Source organism: Hyaena hyaena, unplaced genomic scaffold, assembly GCF_003009895.1.
Source record: "Hyaena hyaena isolate Hyena2069 unplaced genomic scaffold, ASM300989v1 scaffold_223, whole genome shotgun sequence".
Classification (NCBI taxonomy): domain Eukaryota; kingdom Metazoa; phylum Chordata; class Mammalia; order Carnivora; family Hyaenidae; genus Hyaena; species Hyaena hyaena.
Window position 1 is genome coordinate 1,385,665 of NW_024080856.1, and position 22,294 is coordinate 1,407,958.

The 22,294-nt window shown below is 36.5% G+C and overlaps 1 long non-coding RNA gene across 1 annotated transcript in view; it reads right to left on the reverse strand.

Moving 5' to 3' along the window:
• The window catches only part of LOC120239101, a 69,822-nt gene that overhangs the window by 38,991 nt on the left and 8,537 nt on the right, over nucleotides 1-22,294 (reverse strand). The window contains exon 2 of the long non-coding RNA XR_005530365.1: nucleotides 22,013-22,090. This is a non-coding gene — a long non-coding RNA (uncharacterized LOC120239101). The remainder of the gene's footprint in view (nucleotides 1-22,012; nucleotides 22,091-22,294) is intronic.

Here is a 22,294-nt window from a genome sequence, read left to right on the forward strand (position 1 = left end):
AGCAGACTCCAGGCTCTGAGCTACCAGCCCAGAGCCCAATAAGGGCCTCAAACTCAAGAACGGTGAGATCATGACCTGAGCTGAAAATGGATGCTTAACTGACTGAGCCACCCAAGTACCCCTTAATTATATTTTTTGAAGAACAATTACAACTACTGATGATATATCCTTTTAAAATATCTATCGAATTTTTTGATGATATATATATTACATACTATAAATATATTTATATCGCATAAAGCATTCTGAAATATCTTCCCAATTTATGTGACAGATTTTAAATGAATATTTTATAAAATGCTATTTGGCATTAAACCTGATACTGCAGTAAGTTTTACCTACCGTAACGCCAGGTTGATTTAATTTTCCTCAAATATTATCATTATCATGTCCTCTTTCTGCCCTTCTTTCAGTGGCTTATTGGGATATGCAAATTAAACAGAAAACAGTGAAGTCTGCCTTTCAAGGCTTCATGTTTTACTGTTTGGTTTCTTCTCCTCCTCCTTTCTTCCCTTCTTCTTCATCTCACCCTCTTACTCAGTCTCTCCAGTTAGACATTAAATTCTAGCTATGTGATAAGCACAATTCGAAGTCCTAGTGTCACTACAGGGACAGGGACTCTGCTCTTACCAAGTCCCTCTAATGAGGAAAGATGCTTAATAGAACAAGTGATACTACTATTTACCAGGGAAACCCATCTATAGGAGTTAAGAGCAAAATTTCTGGAGCTGAGTTTCAATACTGGCTTTAGAAACGATAAGCGCCTGACATTTTGATGAGTTATTATTAATATTATATGATAATGAATGATTAATAACTGCTTTATATTTTCACCAAGAAGCCTAACTGAGATAATACTTTTAACTATATAACTGGATATTATATTATTAAGGATTGGATTTAATAATATGTGTATGTTTAAGGAGTTCAATTATATTTGAGAACTACCAACCATCTTCCTCTGACTTTTAAATGTCATGGTTTTAACCAAAAATATTCTCCTGGAATCAAACTTACTTGGAATAGGTAACCAGGATACCTGAAAGTGGGCAATAGAATGATGTTCTTCCCAGTGTCCTTCTAAATTAAGGAGGTGAGTGTGATATTATTATCAGTGAATACATAACCTAATGTACTTGTGCAATCTACTGAGACAAGGGAGAAAGCAATGCCCAGGCTTGCAGCCTACTGCTCCTTCAGAGCCAGGTGGCATTCACACAGCACATGCTTCCCAAATCCTGATTGGCTGCCTGTCTTATCTGCTTCTTTTCAACATGACAGGGGTCGATAAAGCATTGCAGAGAACAAAGAGGATGTGCAGAATAAAAATGGTGATGAAAAAATTGAGAATCATGAATTATACTTTGGTTTGGTGAATAAAGGACAGTCCATTCATTCTAGAATATGCATTTATTTGAAGCTCTAATTATTATTATGGAAACACATGCAAGAGGGAACATATGAAGCAAGGGTTGCAACTGGGCTCATTGTGAGATCATCAATGACCCAGGGAATAAGAATAGGCGAAATAAAATATAGCTTGTGAAATGAGTCACTGTGAGATCTTATGTTGGGTATTTTCACACAAATTTTTGTCCAGATCCTTCTGCTGATTACTGAAATTATAGTGAAAGATAAATGAAGGATACCCACACAAAGAGCTTCAAGATCACCACAGGGTCATTACTTAAAGGAAAATGATTTGCATTTCATTGCAGGGATATAATAATTCCATTAACAAAAAAAGGAAAAAGAATGTAGGTCATAGAGGAAATGGCTCAGTTTGTGGAACAGTGCCATGTAATTGGAATCATCCTGGACCAGGAATTAGGGATCCTGGAAGGAGTTTCCATACATCTCTAACCGGCAGTACAACCCAAGCCACTTAAAAAATAAAATGTCTGTAATGGGGTGTGCCCTCATCTGCCCAGTGCAGGCAGCTTTTAAAACCTACCTCCTATTTCTCAGTGTCATGCCAATTAAAGAGAGAACCAGATGTGGTTCTCCTCATAAGCTATCACTACAAGCAGCCCTGAAGACATTAATAATTCATTTAACTTCTTCTGATAGAGTTTTGTAGTTTGGATTAATTATTTTATCAAAGTATCGTTTTGTTTTTTAATCTATAGGTCTCAAACTCTTATTTGACTTACAAGTGCTTTAATTTTATGTTGATAGTCACCACTTCTATCCCCTTCCTCATCTGTTTTCTTTCTGGATGGATTCACTGGAAGCATACTAAACTCGAAAACATTTTTATTCCTAGTGTACAAAATATGGGCTGGGAATGGGCCACAGTGGTATCAATCAGAAGTTTGTTAGGAATGCAGACTCTTTGGCTCCCCCTGCACCCTGATCAATCAGAGTCTGCATTTTTACAAGATTTCTGAGTGATCCACTTTCACATTAGGTATGAGCAGCACTGATCCAAGCACTGTCTGCTTGGCTTTGACTGATATTTTGTTTCATACCCCAGCTGCTGAGATAGGAAAAGAGATCCAAAATGAAGAACAGAAGCTATTAAAGCTAAAAGGGGCCTCTTTGGTGGTCTAGCCCAGACACCTCATCTTAAAGTGAGGGGAATAGTAATATGCCCAAGGTCATGTTCTTCCTGAACCAGCAGCAGAATTCAATCTCCTGCTTTGAGTATGGCACTTTCATGTTAGCAAAGATATACTTTGCTACTGAATTTTTCCATTTTCTCTCTCCAGCCAGAGAAAAGTTAATCACATGTTCTCTGGGTCACCTTTGGTCTTTGGACTCTCAGGCTCCTGAGTGCGTGTACTTATTTATAGTAGAAAACAACCATAAACTGTTCATTGGAGACCAAGGCCATCTGGGTAGCTCGAGGGGTGGCTTGGCTAATTCACCACCCTTTGCCTTTGGCTTCTCTATTACCGAATAGGAGATGATTCATCTCTACAGAGACCTTCGACAGTCTCAGCTGAATAGCCTGTGAGAAGTGCTAAGCATTACTGTGCCCTGCAAGTGAAAACCATGCCACCCCCAAACTCTCTGTATTTGGAACTGAAACTAAAATTAGCAGCTGCCATTGGTCCATATGTTACCCCACAGCTTATTCCCAGGAGTACAGCCAAATTTGCTTTGCAAATTATTACTCTAAGGGTCTCTGTAAAAGTACAATTATATAGTAGAGAGAGGAATAGATTTAGAGTTAGAAGTTCTGGGTTTGAGCCCCAGATTCTCCAATGACCAACTGCGTGAAGTTGGCTACTCTTCCTATACTCTGGGCCTCTGCTTCTTCATTTTAAATAGCCTTGCTACTACTTATGTCGCCCTATATTTTTCCTGTCAATGCTTTGTCTCTTCCATGTGCCCATGGTCTCAGTGTGATGATCAATTTCCTGCTTCTCCACCATTCATACATTTCCCTCCCTCTTCTAAAACTACCAGTTTTCCATTTTGATGTCCAGGAGGCCCAACAGGGAGAGTCTTGGGGCTATCCAGGGAATACTACAATCAAGAGGTCTCTTTCTCTTCACTGTGTTGAGACAACATGATACGTAGCCTTGCTATGTCCATTTTTGTCCATAAACAGAAGACAGCTTGAGGACAAAGCTGATCCACTAATTGTGGCTGAGCTAAAGCCCTAATCACAAACTAAACTTCTTGATAAAGTTATACCCAAGTGAAACCTTATCCCTGTACTTTTCAGTTGTATGAGTCGATTCTCTTCATTTTTTAAACTAGTTCGAGTTTGGTTTTCTATTTTGGGAAGCCTAAGCATAGTAACATAAGCATTTCAGTCTCAATAAAACCTCTAAGTAGCCATGTTGTCATGTGGTTTTATTGTACTACTCACAATTTGTCCCACTCCAAAACAATACGCATGTGGTGTCTGAACAAGGCTCTTTGAACACTGAGGTAAATAAATATACCTATTCATTTATTTTATAAACAACTCTGAACTGCAAAATCTAAAATACTATTTTTCACAAAACTGTGAAATTAAAGAAACTATTTGATCTGATTCTTACTTTATTTGAGGTTAAAAAATGGATAAAATCCTTGGACCTTATCCCCCAAAACACTGGCTATACACATGCATGCCATTTTCACATAATTTCAAGGAGGTAACAAACAAACTGTACAGGACATTTATGATCTCCCCAGGACTGATCTCCTAGAATTGGTTCTTAATTTGTGGTCCATGGGCCCATGAGTCGCCAAGGAGGTTAAGAACTACATACTATGTTAAACACCTGTGAGTTCTGTGAATTCTTCTACTGATTATATCCTATTAGGAAGCTCCCACATCTAAGCTATAGTAGAATTCAGTCAAAGCTCCATTACAATTAATGCCATAATTAGAGATGTTCTTCTGAAATGTCCCATGCTTTCCTCTGAGCTTCATTTACATTTCTCTTTAAATTATTTCATAGCATTAAGGATGACAGCAAAGGAGGTGACCCTGGTACCAGTCAGACCACTTTTCTCTCACTGGGAATAATCTATGGATTTGGTTCCACAAAATCAATTGAATTGATATAAAGCTCAATACTTGAATATAAAACATAATTACATAGAACCAGGTGGGAAAGTTTTTGACAGGCATCCTAAGCACAGACTGAAATGTAAAAGACTAAGATAATTGAACTCAAGATCTTACTTACGGTGTAATTTTATATCCATTTAGAAGCAACTCCAGAGATTTAAATGGCCCTGTCTTTGAATCATGTCAGAGAAAAGGAGAGAATGGCAGCAAGATAAAAGGAACCTGAAGGTAGGTTCCATCTGGCAAGGAGTATTTCCATCTTTTTCTCACTCAAATACTTAACAAACCTTGAGTCAGCAAAATTCTTGACACAAAGAGTAACATTATACTTAGGACTCAACTTTGTAGAAAGAGCTTCCCTTAGGGAATTTTGATTTAAATTCCAATTTTGCTACTTTCTTGCCATGTGACATGGAGAACATACCTAACTGATTCACAACCACTGTCCATGTTTCTTCACTATTGCCCTCACTCTAGTCTATTCTCAAATCTTCATTACCCATCCTTTCTCCAGCCATGCCCAAATGTGCTAGCACATTCTTCTCTAATGGACTGTGCTTAATGATCTTCTCCAGACAGACATAGGGCTTACTCCCTCACCTTCTTCAGGTGTTTTCTTAAATCTTACATTTTCATTAAGGTCTCCCCAACCTCCATATTTAATACTGCACCCCACTGTCTTATGCTATTTTAATGTTTCCTTTTCTTTCTCTTTTTGTCCTTAGTACATATCACCTTTATACATTATATGATATTAATATATGTATAAATATTATGTTTATTGTACCTCTCCCTGCCATATTATGAACTCTACAGAAGTAGAGTTCTCTGATGTATTCCCATCATTTAGAAGAATGCCAGGAACATAATAGGAACTAAATAATATTTGATACCAAACAAATTAATCTTTGTGAATTTTTATCTGAAAATTAGACAAGAATATGTTATCACAAAGTTTTCTACATTTGCCTAAAATGTTTAATAACAGTTGGTTAATAAATGTTTTTTCCCTATCTAATGTCTCCTAAGCACATTAATGGAAATTTAACAGGTTGATATTAATTATGTTAAAGCTGGATTCTTCATTCTCTGCCATCTTTGGTGTTTGGGCAACCAAAATCCCACATGACTGGGTGAAGGGCAGGTTCTAGGCTTTGGAAACAGTCAACACTGTTGACTGTTTCATGCTGGAATATGAATGTAAATGCAAGTGTTAAATGGAGGGATCAACTTTAAAAAAAAAAGTCAAAATGGGGTGGATACAAATGCTGTCTGATCAGCGTTTAAGCTGAGCCCCCAATTCCTATTATCCTGTGAGACAGAAGGACAACCAGTGAGCAATTAAGATTAAGGAAATGGTGTCAGAACCCACCCTAGGAGCTCTCTATTCTTTCATGTGAGGAAATTCCATTTCTGGAAGGAGGAGGATTTCTTACGGCCTGTCTTCCTTTTCCTCTAACCATTTTCTTATTTCTCTGTAAATATGCTCAGGATGAGAGGAAAGACACACAGCCTCTGATAATAAGCTCTGACACAGAGTGGTCATATTCTTGGAAATTTACTGAGCCAAGGAGAAAATATGCATATAAATATGCTATTTATAAAATACATACCCTCCCATTCAGGTTTTTCTTCTTTGGAGGGTGGGGGGATGCACTCTGGTGAGGTTTAGAAAGAGAGAAAGGGGGAAGGAGTGGATACAAGATACAAGTCTCTTTAGAAAGAGAAGGATATAATCAATGTACAGGACTGTTCTAGGTAGACAGAACAAGAAAGAGGGAATCACGTGGGTGGGAGAAAGAAGACTGAAGTAGAGGGAAATGAAGCATGTGACTAGCTAGAGGTATTCCCTGAGCAGAACTGAATTTTTTTCTACTTTGCAAGGTTTTCATTTGTTTGTTTTAACTTTAGTTATGCTGATTATTGCCAAGCCAAGCAAAAACTGGCTTGTTTGTTTTGTTTGTTTCTTAAGCTTATTTATTTTTAGAAAAAGAGAGAGCATAAGGGAGGGAGGAGCAGAGAGAGAGGGAGAAAAAGGAGACAGAAAGAATCCCAAGCAGGCTCTGCATTATCAGCACAGAGCCTCACATGGGGCTCAGACTCACAAAGTATGAGATCTTTCATCTGACCCAGTCATATCATCAAACCCAGTCAGATGCTTAACTAACTGACCTATCCAAACACCCTGTTTTGTTTTTTTAAGTGCAACTTATCTCTTTTTCTTGTATTTGTTTGTTGTTGTTGTTGTCATTGTTTTGTTTAACTATACTACATGCTCAGCACAGAACCCTATGTAGGGCTTGAACTCCCAACCTCAGACCAAGACCTGGGCTGAGCTGAAGAGTCAGATGCCTGACCAACTAAGCCACCCAGGTGCCCTTCTTTTTCATATTTTTGATTTTGGGTCATAGTTAGCCAATTTTTTCCTCTCCAAGATTATAGTAAAATTTACCCATTTTTCCCAATACTAGTAATATTTTATATTTCACATTTAAACCAATCCTAACAATTATTTTCTTTCAAGATAATGCAAATTTATTACATACAAAGAAATGTATGTGAACAACCACTTAGTCCTCACTACAATACCAAGCTGCAGACTGTATATATGTTCATTGTAAAAATGGAAATTGAGGGTCAGAGAAGGTAAGTGACTGCTATCAGGTCAAAGATCTATTAGGGCACCTGGGTGGCTCAGTCGGTTAAGTGTCCGACTTCAGCTCAGGTCATGATCTCATGGTTCTTGGGTTTAAGCCCCACATCGGGCTCTGTACTGACAGCTTAGAGCCTGGAGTATGTTATAGATTTTGTATCTCCCCTTCTCTCTGATCCTCCCCTGCTCATGCTGTTTGTCTCTCTCTGTCTCTCTCAGAGATAAATAAAAACACTAAAAAAAAAAATCTATTAAGCAGCAATGTGGCAGAACCAGGAGTACAGCCTACCTCTGGTTCTGGAGTACTTAAATGCACTACGATGCTGGTTTCCTGAAAAGCACACAGAAGAATAAATTTATAAGACTGAGGTGATGACGAATGGAAATTAGTGACAAGTTGTGCCATTTTATGAAGAAAAGAGACATTGTAAGACTAATGCTCAAAGAATATTATATTGTTTAGTTTTGGATATTTTTGCGCACCAATGCAGTAATTTATGAAAGTAATTTTTTTCAACGAATCTAATAATAAGAATCAGGATTTGTTTTCCACTTTATCTTCCACTAATATCATTTCCCTCAGTACTTGCTGATAAGTACTACCTAAGTTTACTTTCAAAAGGAAAGGAAGGTAATGTATAACAAAACCTTGAAACTGATTAAAGAGTGTCTGAAGGCATTTCTCAAAATCCTGGCTTATCCACTGTGCTCAGAGTTTTAGTTGTGATAAATCATACATTATGCAAGAGCAAAGGAATTAAGAGAAAGTTCAGCAAAAAGCATTTGAACTTCCATTAGGAGAGTGTTACAACTGTCTCTCTCCTCCATCACACCATTAAGCATCTCATTATCATTAGCTCTCTGTCAGTTTTAACAATTTTCTTTTCATCTAAACACCACTTCATTCTCTGACCCAACAAATGCAATTTTGACCTCATTAACCTGGTCGATATTAACCTTGGAATAACAACAAGTTGAAACTATCCTCCATGAGCATTGTGAACTTGACTCATTCAAGACAGATAGGTTAGTTTCCTTGCCTTGTTCAAAGGCTGTACATTTCAACTAGGTCAGCTAGCATGCCTAGGGGACCCAGGGTCTGGGTAAAAGTATGGCAACAAGTAAGTGGATATGAAGTCCCATTCATTAACAGAAAATACCCTAAAAGTAAATGTGGTGGATTTTTTTGGTAGAAAGAGCTCTGATTTAGAAAAATAGTCCCAGCTCAGATTTGATATACAATGGATCTGGACAAATCATTTTCATTTCTTTTTTAGTAAAATAAAGCTATTAAATTGGAGGGTCTTAAGTTCTCTCCAGTTAAAACCTCTAGTAGATGTCTGGTGCCTTGCCCAGATCCTCTTTTCAGACCAGTGTACTCATCGTCCAGATTACCTGCAAATAATTTGGTGCTCTTCTTTGGAAAATCACCCTTGTCCAAGAAGGAGAGACACTCCTTGTGAGGTTAAACTGTTGGGAGCCATTCTGAGCTCACTAGTCGAGAAAACTCCTGGTGAGGTTAAAGCAAGTTTGCACGGTCTCTTGCCAATCAGATGACGACCGATATCCACCCCCACTCAATTATTACTGCTTGAGCACTGACCCCTAGGGTACCTTGTTGATCAATATTGGGAGAGACTTGTCCCCTTATTCCGGCCCTGGTATGATGATTGCACCTTGTGAAGGAACTTATTGTGGGAACTTCTTCTTTTGATTATGGGAACAGACATCGTGTCCAAAAGGTCCTGTTTCCCTCCATACTTTCCCTTGAGCTATAAACAGGCTAATGACCCTTACTTATAAAAGATTGACTCTTACATGTACAATTACATGTACAATTCTGTTTCTACCATTCTACCATTGCATGTTCATACAGCTCAACATGTAAATCAGCTAACCAAAAATGTCTCTCATGCCCTAGTTATTCAAGAAATCATAAAAGTAGACACAAAGGTAAATGCACTCAAAGAGGCTATTCTATGTATTGGAAATAAGCTAAACTCTTTAAAGGTATGGTTGGCTCTCTGGTGCAGTAAAGAATATAACTGGAAAATCAAGTCTTGCCCAGAGACAAAGAGCCTAACTTAGAGAGAACGAACAGATGAGGGCAGAACATAAGTTACTACATACACCTTTGCTAACTGATGGTGTACAGAAACTCCTTCCCTAAGGCCTACTTTCCACAAACACCTTCCCTTACCCTGGCAGCTGTGATGAGGATGGATAAGAGTATCTACAAACCTATGACTTAATCTTAGAGTTATTAAAATGTGAACACCCTGTTATTTTCTTAGTTACTCAATCTCACTATAATTGAGGCAGTTCTGCAAGAAGACTTCTGTAAAACCTGTTTCTGTACATTTGCCAAAAACACCTTATCACAGAGAGCTATCCATTGTAAAAATAACATTTGACCTATAAATAAAGACACCAAAACCGACAGGGCAGAGATGCCTGCCTGGTGATCAGAAAGGATATCGGGCTCTCTCACTCTCTCTCTCGCCAACACCGTCCATCCTTCAGGGACCCCTGGACCTGCCAGAGCCGGCCTCCAACATTAAATAAGTCCCATTTCCTGATCCTCACCTATGCAGGCAGCCTGTGATGGTCACACACAATAAGCCAGCCTCTTACCTGATGGTGGGACAACTGTGGTACAAATTATGTCCCAGTATACCCCCTCACTCCCACAGTATCACACTAAACCCACATTTTGAGTCCACATAATTTTTTGGATTTACTTCCCTGTCCTACTTCCTTCACTCCTCACTTCCTGGAAAGCACTTACTCAACAGTAGTAATGCAACCAAATCTTGGCCTCTAGCTCTGTCCCTAAGGAACTCAAATGAGGATGTTATACCTTGCTGATGATTTGCCAGAATGAGCATTTTAGAAGAATGACTTAACAAAGCATTCCTCTCATTTATGATTTGAGAGATCAATAAGACATTTTGGGTAGTGCACTTCTATACAGAGACTAAAATTCATTAAGTGTCAAGGAAAGACCTCCCAAATAAATGATATTTTACCTGCCTGGAAAAGTGAATTCTAGAAGAAGGGACATGTCAGATAAGAAGAACAGCATCTGAAAAGGATGAGAGGAATAGAAGAAGTATAACTGTTCCAGGAGTAGAGATAAGATGACAGATGAACTTGGAGAATACACTTCTGCAGTGAGAGAAAAGGCAGGGCCATCATGAAAATGACATCACAGGTAGTATTTTCGAACACTTCACTCTGTGTAAAGCCCTGTGTTCAGTATTTTCACCCTACCAATAAATTTTATCCATTCAACCACTACAACAGGAATATATGTCAAGCAGTATCAATTATTTTTATTTTACAAATAAGGAAACTGAGGCTCAAAAAATAAGAATTCCCACAGGTAGTAAATGGCAAACCCTGCAAAAATCCCTTGTCATTTCAGAGACTAACTTATAAAACTGTAAAATGTGATGGTCTCCCATAACCATTTACTACCTTTATCCTATGTGAATGAATTTGGAAAACAATGAAGAACTGGAGGATATAAAGCAGCATAAAAGTATGACTTTACTGAGTTGTGAATCCTCTTAGCATTTTTTTATTAGAAACTTCCATCAAACCAAACAGAAGACAAAATTAAAGTAGAAAGATCAGAAAGTGGCTGGCTATTTTAGCCTCAGAGATGATACTGTGAGTTTTAGTCTGTTCAGGCTGCTATAACAAAATATCGTAACTGTGTGGCTTCAACAACAGACATTTATTTTTCATGATTCTGAAAGCTGGAAGTCCTAGATCAGTATGCCAGTTGATTAGGTTCCTGGTGAGTACCCTCCTTCTGTCTTGCAGATAACCTCCTTTCTTGGAGCTTCACAAACTGGAAAGAGAGAGAGCTAGGTCTTTGGGCTCTTTTTCTAAAGTACTAATCTCATCTGAAGAGCCCAGCTTCATGACCTAATCTAACCCAAATTACCTCTAAAAGGTCCTACCTCTAAATACCATCACAATGGTGGGGACAGGTGATTCTTCAACATATGAAAGGGGGTGAGGCCTCAATCATTCAATCCAAAGCGAGTCTCAACCAGGAGGCAGAGTAGGGGTACTGAGGAGGGGACAGATTTGAGGGTAGTTGTAAATTTTTTACTTCTGGCAAAAGTTTAATGTAACAGTCATGTGAATTTTCTTGTTATAAGGCTGTCAGATTTGGCAAATATAAATTTCCAGTTATATTTTCATTTCAGATAAGAAAATTTTAATTTTAATGTATATCCCATGCACTATGTGGATAGTATTTATACTAAAAAGTGATTTGCTGTTTATGTGAAATTTAAATTTAATTTAGCATATTGAATTTAGTCCATAATTCCCAAGTCTTGGACCATGCCTGGTTTTGGGATTTGGGAAGCTATACCTGCACAATTACCTGAGAGTAAAATAAGCTCTCCTACTACCACACAAGAAATGTCACAGAAATCGCCTTCTCTATAGTCCCAGTATTCCAATATCTGCCAGACTTTCAGAAGAAGAATGAAAACCTACTTGTAAAATAATGATGTTTTGATTTTTCCAGCCTAGTAGAATATTTAGTCCTGTTGTTCACCAAATGATATTAATGAGAAAGTAGGTCACGGGATTGTTTCCCTGAAGGTCCAGTTAGCAATGAAAAGAATCATGACATTTTACAGCTGGAAGGGGTCAAACCATAATTTCATTCAATGACCTTCTTTTCAGATGAAGAAATGGAGACCCCAAGTAGTTATGGGGCTTATCAAAGGTCACACAGTGAATGACACTGATTCTGCAGCACCCACTGTGCTTAGTCAAATATAAGCACTTATCATTTAATCCTCAACACAACCCTGATAGGTCATGTTATCACAATTTTATATATAAGAAAAGTGTCTAAGTGAAGTTAACTAATTTTGCTTGAGGAAGCAGGGCAGAAAATGGAGCTATGATTTGAAATAAACTATCTGAATTCTGAGTCAATTCTCTCTTAATCTTTTCAAAATCTCTCTGTCTGTATGTGTACACACACATACACACATGCACACACATACCATGCACACACAGAAACATAAACACACATGTGTGGGCACACACACATCCCATGTCAACTTCTCCATGAACATAACATAGTTCTACTACACAATGTATCTCTCAAAGTGTTAAAAGAATCATGGATTTCTTTTCAGTTGAGCATTAATTTTTTTAAGCTTTTAAATTTTAATTCAAGTATAACAGGTGTCCAATACAGTGATTCATCAATTTTATATATTACTCAGTTCTCATCATGATAACTATGCTCTTCATTCCTTTCACCTATTTCACACATTCTCCCCACTCATCTCCCTTCTGGTAACCGTCAGTTTGTTCTCTATAGTTAGGAGTTTGTTTATTGGTTTTACTCTCTTTTTTCTTTGTTTCTTAAATTCTACATTTAAATCATATGGTATTTGTCTTTTTCTGACTAACTTATTTCACTTAGTGTTATACTCTCTAGCCCATCCATGTTGCAAATGGCAAGATTCAATCTTTTTTATAAAACTGCAGATTTTTAAATACAAATCCAGTGCAAAGACAAAAAATAAACAACCAAAGATAGGTTAGGAGTATCATTCTCACACAGATGTATATGAGGCTTCAATACCATAAAAGGTTAGCCTGTAACTTCTTGACTGGGATACCTGTATTCCATTATGTTTGTTTTCTCATCCTGACTTCTACTTCATTAAGCAAATTTTTGTTTGCTTTTACATTTTTAATATCATTTATTATCAAGTTAGGTAACATACATTGTATATAGCTTACTCTTTCAATAAAGCACTTGAATTTAAATATTTCCTGCATTTAATAGATTTTACTTTTTAGAGAAGTTTTAGGTTCATGACAAAACTGAGCAGAGCGTATAGAGATTTTTCCATATACCCAACCTTTCACTCCCACAGCCTCCCCTACTCTCCCCCACCAGAATGGTACATTTGTTATGACTGATGAGCCAACAGTGACACATCATTAACACCCAAAGTCCATAGTTTACATTAGAGTTCACTCTTATTATACATTTCTGTGGGTTTTCACAAATATATAATGGCACATATCCATCATCATAGTTATTGCCTGCACTTAGATTCTATTTTTGACTTAGCGATTGCAAATCTGACTAGAGTTTGTCTTAGAAGACAAAGCATCTTCACATGCTACAGAAATCTTGGGCCACCATACAGTTAATGAAATGTTTGAGTAGGAATTCATAAAAAAGTGTAAAAGCAGTTGGTACCAATCAACAGGGTAGCTTTGACAATCTTCACTACATTTCTAAATATTGTCTTAAAATCTGCTTCAGGAAATGTATATGATGTTCCAATATTACGTAAACATACTTAAACATATAAATAATGAATTTTTCACGGGAGTCCAGAGTGAGTCTAAATTGTTTCTATGCTAAATTTTAATTTGTTTAGTAAATATTATCTTGTTCACTACAGACTTATGAACGTTAATGTAGCAGGATAAAGACCAAATTTTGTATTTATTCCAAATGCAAGAATGACCTTTTCATTTTGTTTTCTTCTGAAAAATAAATTTATTTTTTTCTTCTGAAAAATAAAATTATTCAACTAAGGAGATTAATTCATAGCAAAACTATCTTTATTAATTTAAGATCTCTTGTAATAGACCACTTAGATGCCCAAGCAATCTAGCTCACACTGGTGAGCTCACTTTGAATATATGAATGTAGCAAAAGAGACAACTTTCTTAGTAGTGGCTTGCTTTAAAAAGAACAGTTTAGAATTTTATCAGATATTTATAAGGAGTTTTAGTTTCTCAAGCTCCTTTTCCCCCCCAATACATTTAAAAAATTGTATTGACTTACTGATCCAGCGCCTGGAATATTTGAAATGCTCAAGAACCTTTTATTTTTTTTTCTGGGGCACCTGGGTGGCTTAGTCGACCTAAGTCGACTTTCGCTTAGGTCATGATCTCACGGTTTGTGGGTTCGAGCCTCGCCTTGGGCTTTGTGCTGACAGCCAGCTTAGAGTCTGGAGCTTGTTTCAAAAAAATTCTGTGTCTCCCTCTCTCTCTGATCCTCCTCTGTTCACGCTGTCTCTCTCTCTCCTAGAAATAAATAAAACATTAAAAAAATTTTTTAAAAAAATTTTTATTTTTTTAAATTTTTCTAAAATTCATTTATTTATTTTGAGAGAGAGACAGAGAGACAGAGAAAGACAGAGGAGAGAGAAAAAATCCCAAGCAGGTTCCATACTGTCAGCGCAGGGCCCAGTGCAGGGCTTGCACTCACAAAGGCCAAGACCATGACCTGAGCTAAAATCAAGAGTTGGATGCTTATTGGACTGAGCCACCCAGGCACCCCTCAAGAACTTCTAAATACTTAGCTCATGCCTTAGTATGTTGGGCTCAAAATTTTTTGACTAAGCTAAAATGATATAGTTATAGAAATCAGTGCTAGAATTAGTAGTGTTCACACTATCAACCCAATTATTAACAAATAGCCATATCCAAGACATTGAAAAGTTCTACTGATTATATATCACCAAAGAATAGCTCAAATCTTTCCACTTGTTTCAATAACCACTTCTACCACTCCTACACAAATGTGGCAGTTCCCACATGGTCTGTAATAGCCTCCAATCTTCAAATGCTAGCTCCCATAGCCCCGTCCTGTTCCATCTCCGCTTACAGAAACTTATCACTTCTATAGTTCACTGACTGTGGGAGCTTTATAAAGTATATTCTGAATCTAGTATCCACCTTCAGCTTCCCATTACCCTTAAAATAAAGTAAAAAATTATTCACTACACTGCAATCTCCTGAATGATTTAGCCCCTGCTGACTAACCATCATTATTATACTATAACCAGCTTCTTATTCCCTTAATTTCACTCACAGTGATCCTTTAACTCATAAGATCTTTTCAGTTTCAAAGCATGTTGTTCCCTCCTTTCCTTTATCTCCAGTTAATTCCAGCTCATCCTCAAATCTTCCCTATATGTCTCTGTTCCAGAGCATCCTCTTCAGACTTCCCTAACATGCTATAAGCTCTCATAGCCCCCTGAAATTTTCTTTCATCTCACTTAGCACAATTTTATTCAAATAATTATAACTGTGAATATCTGTGTGATGTTTTTCTTCCTCTATCAAGTATCCTGAACCCACATGTGTGGGTTTTCATTACATGGTACTTACTCTTGGCTGAGAATTAAAATAACCTGGAGAGATTTTATAATCCTGATGTCTAGGCCATGCCCCCGGATCAAGTAAATCAGAAACCTGGAATGTTGATCTGGCTATCAGTTGCTTTTTTTTTTTTCTTAAAGCTCTTTAGTATTTTATTTTTAACTTTTAGTATGTTTCAAATAGAATTCAATGTTGAAAACATCTGACTTCACTTAATATTTGGAATAAAATAGATGCTCAAGAAGCAATTGTTGTATGAAGGAAAGTCAAGCTTAATAGGAGATAACCACAAGTAAGGACTGATAAAGAAGTAAAGAAGTAAACAAGTTTAAATGCAATAGGAAATTTTTGAAGAATCTTCTGTGGATTAGGTTGAACTTTGATCTAAATGGTGGAGCTCAAAAATATTTAATCATTATCCCTATCCTCTAAGAAGACACAATCTAAGTGTACCTATGTTTGGCACATAAGTAAACTACAAGAGAAGAAAAGAAACTTGTTACCAAAAAAAAAAAAAAAAAAAAGGTCATCTTCCAACAGCAGAAATGTTTCATTGGAACGGGGAGCGGTGAGGTTAGAGAAGAAACTGCAGAGTTAAACCTGTATCCACATAGTTTAACTACACAAGCCTGAGAAATGAGGATATGTCCATTAGCATAACTATTTTTTCCAGGGCAATCTTGCCCAGAAAGGTAAGATTGTAAATCAAGAGATATCTTCCCTGTTTGCTTCTGTAAATTCCTCTAAACCAATATACTCGAACAAACACTTTGCTCACCTGGGTGAATAGATCTCCTACTGGGGACATTAGATTGCTCATGTGGGCAAACAGCTCATTTGTCAAATTTACTTCTAGGCTTGCCTCATTTTGCTGTGATCACCAACGATAAACTACTATATTATGAACGTTGTTCTGTCCTAAATAGTTTCCCACCTTAAAACACCTGTCTTATACTACTTGCACCTAGACATCAAAACCTTCAAAATTTGCTGCCAACCTACCCATTATGGCCCTATAAGATTCTTTCAAGGTGTCAGAGAAAAAAGAAACCCTTCAGAAAAATCCTTTCACAATGATCAGATTTGAAAATCAAGTAGCCTTGAAACTTGCTATTAAGTTGCTAAGCCTTGCTCTTAAGAACACTACTTCTTCCCTGTATGTCTGCATCACAAATAAATAATATGTAAATTATTATGATATGGGTTTGTATTTCACTTCTAAGACAGGGTGATAGTGCATGAGCATAGGAATTCACCAAGAGGGGTTTCATGATATTAGAAGTGTGATTAACTAAAACCAAGACAATAGATCTCATCTCCAATTGAAAGAGCCCTCTGACCAATGGGAAGTAAAGTGGTCTGTGTTAAAGAGTGTCTTAAAGCACAGCTAGTCACTATCTGTCTGCGCCTGTAGAGGTTGGTACTGAGAGTTCTCTGGGGCCTTGGCTATCTTCAACTCAAAAGGAGTTATAAGTGGCCTTGTTTAAGCCACAGATACCAGCTGTGCTTTTCAAGACTCCTTTTGTTGATTTTGTAATTGTTTAGGACTCAAAGAGATCCTCTATTCCATGACTAAACACTTTGCTTCGAGTCAGTGCCACAGTACTCACGAGGTACAAATAGATCAACAAACCAAGTTTTTATTTGAACCAAATAATTAGAGTAAAACCAAGACAAAAATATTAGGTTGTAATTCAAATTATAAGGCTCCCTTATATTTTTTTAAAGAAAAAAAATTAGATCATTCTTAGGTTCACAGAAAAATTGAGAGAAAAATATATTATCTTTTTGACACCTACCTCCACAAATGCACAGCATCTCCCATTATTAACAACCCCTACTCAGTAGTACATTTGTTGGAAATGATGAACCTCCATTGGCACATCATTGTCACCCCCAAGTCCACATTATAGTTCACCTTGGGTGTTGTATTTTCTTTGGGTTTGGAGAAATATATACTGACATATATCCTCATTATAAGGTCACATGGAGTAGTATCCACTGCCCTAAAAATTCTGTGCTCCAATTATTCATCCCTCTCCCCACTCTTACCCATGCACAGTCTCTTTTTACTGTTTTAAATTTTGTAGAATATCATACAATTTGTAGCCTTTCAGATTGGCTTCTTTCATTTAGTAATACGCATTTTAGATTCTTCCATGTCTTTTCATGGCTTGATAGTTTCTTTTTTAAGCACTGAATTATATTCCATTGTCTGGATGTACCCACAGCTTACATATCCATTCATTCATCTAGTGAAGGACATCTCAGTTACCATCAAGTTTTGACAATTATGAGTTAAGCTACTGTAACTATTTTTTTTCTAAATGCTTATTTATTTTTGAGAGCAAGAGAGAATGAGCAGAGGAGGGGTAGAAAGAGAAGGGAGGACAGAAGATCCAAAGCCGGCTCTGCACTGACAGCAGAAAGCCCGATGCAGGGATCAAACTGACAAGCCACATCACAACCTGAGCCAAAGTCAGATGCTTAATTGACTGAGCCACCCAGACACCTCATGAGTAAAGCTACTATAAACATCTGTGTGCAGGTTTCTAGATGGACATAAATTTTTAATGCCTTTGAGTAAATACTGTACCAAGGAGTGTCATTGCTGTATCATATCATGAGTACATTTTGTTTTGTAAAAAATTTCCAAACTGTCTTTGAAAATGACTGTAGCATTTTGCATTCCCACCAGCACTGAATGAAAATTCCTGTTGCTCCACATCTTAACCAACATTTTGTGTTGTCAGTGTTCTGGATTTTGTCCATTGTAATAGACCAGACGTATAGCAGTATCTCACTATTGTTTTACTTTGCATTTCCCTGATGACATATGATTGGAGCACCTTTTTATGTCTTTTGCAAATATTCTCTCCTATTAATAAGCAGCTTCTCCTTCCTTGACATTGTATTTTTAAGAGTAGAAGTTTGGTGTTTTTCTTTTTTTATTTTTTAGAGAGAGAGTAAAAGAGAAAGAGCAAGGGAGCATAGAGGGGCAGAGCAAGAGAGAGAGAATTCGAAGCAGACTCCAGGCTCTGAGCTTTGAGCATAAAGCCTGATGTGAAGCTGAACCCACGAACTGTGATATCATGACCTGAGTCAAAGTCAGAAGTTTAACCCACTGAGCCACCCAGGTGTCCCTGTTTTTGTTTTTTAATGAAGTCCAGCTCATTAATTATTCTTTCATGTATTGCACCTTTGGTGTTGTATCTAAAAATCACCACCATAACTCTAATTTTTTTAGTTACATATTTTGACAAGGAAATTTGAAAACATACACAAATTGTGCCTTAGAGATTTATTTAAGAAATTATCTTCAAATACCCATGCAATTTCATCTGTATCAACTCTCTAGCGTCCACTAGTATTAAGGTCCTTCCTTCATTCTTTCCTTCCTTTCTTCTAAGAAGACCGCAAAAATTCTTGCTAATAATGATAATGCAGTGAATTTTTTTCTTATATCCATGAGAAAACCTGTTTCACTGTGTCTATGCTTATTACAGTAAACAATTATATATGATTTACTTTAGACTTTGAAGGATAAATTAAGAGTCTTTCACACAGGGAAATTGTAAAATTCTTCATTAAATAAAACAAAACTAATGTGATGAGTGTTTTAGGGCATAATTTACTAAGCATTTTTTCTGTACTAGGCAATGTGGCAACGAATGAACACTAAATCTTGCCTAATTCACTCACCATAGCAAAGATATGTCTACTCCAGAGTAACAAATATCATCATATCACCTGCTGGCCCATCTTACCTTTACTCCTAGCATAAGTACATACTTTTTACCTTTTTGTGTTTATTATTTTGCTTCGTAAAATAAAAATCTTAAAAATAATGCTACAAAAACAATAAAATGGTATCTTTTCTAAGGGAAAACAACAACAACAACAACCAAAACAAAAAAAAACTTCTTTAACTTTTACCTACTGAAAGAAATTTCTGTTTCCATGGAAGTTGCCCTTTTAACCACAATGAATGCTGTGGGACATGTGCATATGAATTCAATAAGAGGAGAGTCATGGCATGTGACAAAGTGTAAGGTAGAAAATGGAGGTGATAATGAAGAAAAAATCTTTTATGAATAAGAGATTAGTCTCTTTGGTCTGGATGGAGATGGCTGATGTAAGAATGATAGATAAACAAATAGATGTTAGCTCGTTAGAAGTGTTCTCACAACTAAAGTAATTTAGTTAAAGTGAATGTAATTTCTTTTTTTTTTTTTAATGTTTTATTTATTTCTGAGAGAGCGAGAGGCAGCGTGAGCAGGAAAGGGTCAGAGAGAGTGGGAGATACAGAATCTGAAGCAGGCTCCAGGCTCTGAGCTAGCTGTCCGCACAGAGCCCGATGCGGGGCTCGAACCTACTAACCCTGAGATCATGACCTGAGCTGAAGTTGGATGCTTAACCGACTGAGCCACCCAGGTGCCCCAAAGTGAATGTAATTTCTAATGAAGCCTTTCCTTTGTCTCTGGGGATAGCAGGGACCGAATAGGTAACCACTTATCAAGTATGTTTAGGTTAAAGTCAACAATCGGGAAGAGAGTATGAAATAATTTTAGTTGGTAGCATTAAAAACTTTCACTAAATAACAGAGTTACTTTTCACTCTTCCTAGGTCCCAAGGAGAAAAAACTCCATTTAGGGTTAGTATGACTCTAACAATTCATAATCTTTTTAACCACAAGAATGGAGCCCTCTGACTCAGAGTATTTAAGGGATAATCATAATTCACTAGGACATAATTACAGGCACACCTCAAAGTTACTGCGGTTTGGTTCTAGACTACTGCAATAAAGCGAAATTTGCAATAAAGTGAGACAAATAAATATTTTGGTTTCTTAGTGCATATAAAACTTAGGTTTACTCTGTACAGTAGTCCACTAAGTGTGCAAAAGCCTTAGGTCTAAAAAGCAGTGTAGGTACCTTAATTTAAAAATACTGCTAAAAATGCTAATCATCGTCCGAGCTTTCATCAAGTCATATCACTGAACACAGAACAGAATATAAAAATAATGGAAAAGTTTGAAATATTGCAAGAATTACCAAAATGTGACACAGAGATATGAAGTGAGTAAATATTGTTAGAAAAATGGCACCAATATACTTGCTTGATGCAGGGTTGTCACAAAACTTGCATTTGTAAAAAACACTAAATCTACAAAGCACAACAAAACAAGGTATACCTGCATGTTGTTTATTATCTTCATGTTCAATTTTCATCTTTACCTTTTACTTATGGAAGTCATTTTAAATTTTCATTTATGATAGGATATAAAGTTTACTGTTTAAATAAGTTTATGTGCATAAAATGTGAAAGGACTTCAAAATAGTAAGTACATGAAAGTATAGTGATAACAGGTATAGCAAATATGTAAAGTAAAGTAAATTCATTAATTAAAAAAGTTTTCAAAATCACTTAAGATTTAAATAATTGATTTTTTTAAGATTATTTATTTATTTTGAGGGAGAGAAAGAGTGAGTGAATGGGGAGGGAGAGAGAGAGAGGATCACAAGCAGGCACCGTGCTGTCAGCATGGAGTCCTTAAGTTGACTCTTTTATCTTTGACTCTTTTATCTTTGAAGTGTTCATCCATGTAGTATGGAACCATTACATTTGTTAAATATAGCTTTATTTTTATGTATTTTTTGTAAAAATACTAAAGGAAAAAAATCATAACCACAAAAATACAAAAAGTTTAAAAAATCCTGTATTTAATAAATTACTAATATTGTTCATACATTTCAGACTTTGCTTATGCAAATAAGAAAATACAGATCTTCCTTGACTAACAATGGGGTTACATCTCAATAAACCCGTTCTAAGTTGAAAATGCCTTAAGGTGAAAATGCATTTAATACACTTGACCTATGAAACATCAGAGCTTAGTCAATGCTACCTTAAACATACTCAGAACACTTATTTAGCCTAAAGTTGGACAAAATCATCTAACAAAAAACCTATTTTATAATAAAGTTTTGAATACATCATGTAATTTATTGACTGCTATACTGAAAGTGAAAATAATGTTTTGGGGTTATATATTAGTGGTATGAATATCAGTTGTTTACCCTAGTGATTGCAGGGCTCACTGCCACTGTCCAGCATTAGGAGAGAGGATCCTATTGTATATCACTAGGCCAGGAAAAGGTCAAACTTCAAATTCTGGTTCAATAAATGCATTTACTTTCACACCACCATGAAGTTGAAAAATCACAAGTTTAACTGTAATGTGTCAGGGAAATTTGGAAATAAATCCATATATGTATTGTTTGTATTTATGTATGGATAAGTGGTAAGTGGATAATGGGTGATAGATGAAGAAAACAAAGACAAAAAGAAGTAGTCAGATAAAATGGGGTCATTCCACATGATTTTTAAAGTTCCAGAATAAATTTACTATTGTTTGAATTTGACAGATGAAAAGGATGTTGAGGAAAGAATGAAGTAATTGCTGCATTGTAAATGTTCTTCACTATGAAAAATTTTCTTCAAGTAACCCTCTGAAATCAACAAAAATGTGATTTAAAACAGCAAGAGGTACAGTCTCTTTACTTTCACTAATACTGTGTAATTTGTTGTTGGAATATCTGCTCATCCAGTGATTTGAGAATGAAGGATGAATGCTGAAGATCACACACAGTACTGCTTACCTCTGTCTCAAGTGCATGTTTTGTCTCCCTGGCACATAGTGGGCACTGATAGAATTCTTACAGTAAATCAGTGAGCATCTGGAAAGTGGAAAGAAGAGACCATTATAAGTTATCTACAGTTTTGGTAAATTGAAAATTTACACTTAAACTGAACTCTAGGACAGACTTACCTTAGTGGTCCACACTGTAAATACCTAACAACATGATATGGTGGGCAGAAAAAGCTTGCTATTTTAAACACACATGATTTTTGGAAAGACTAAATTATGTTACAGACCCTAC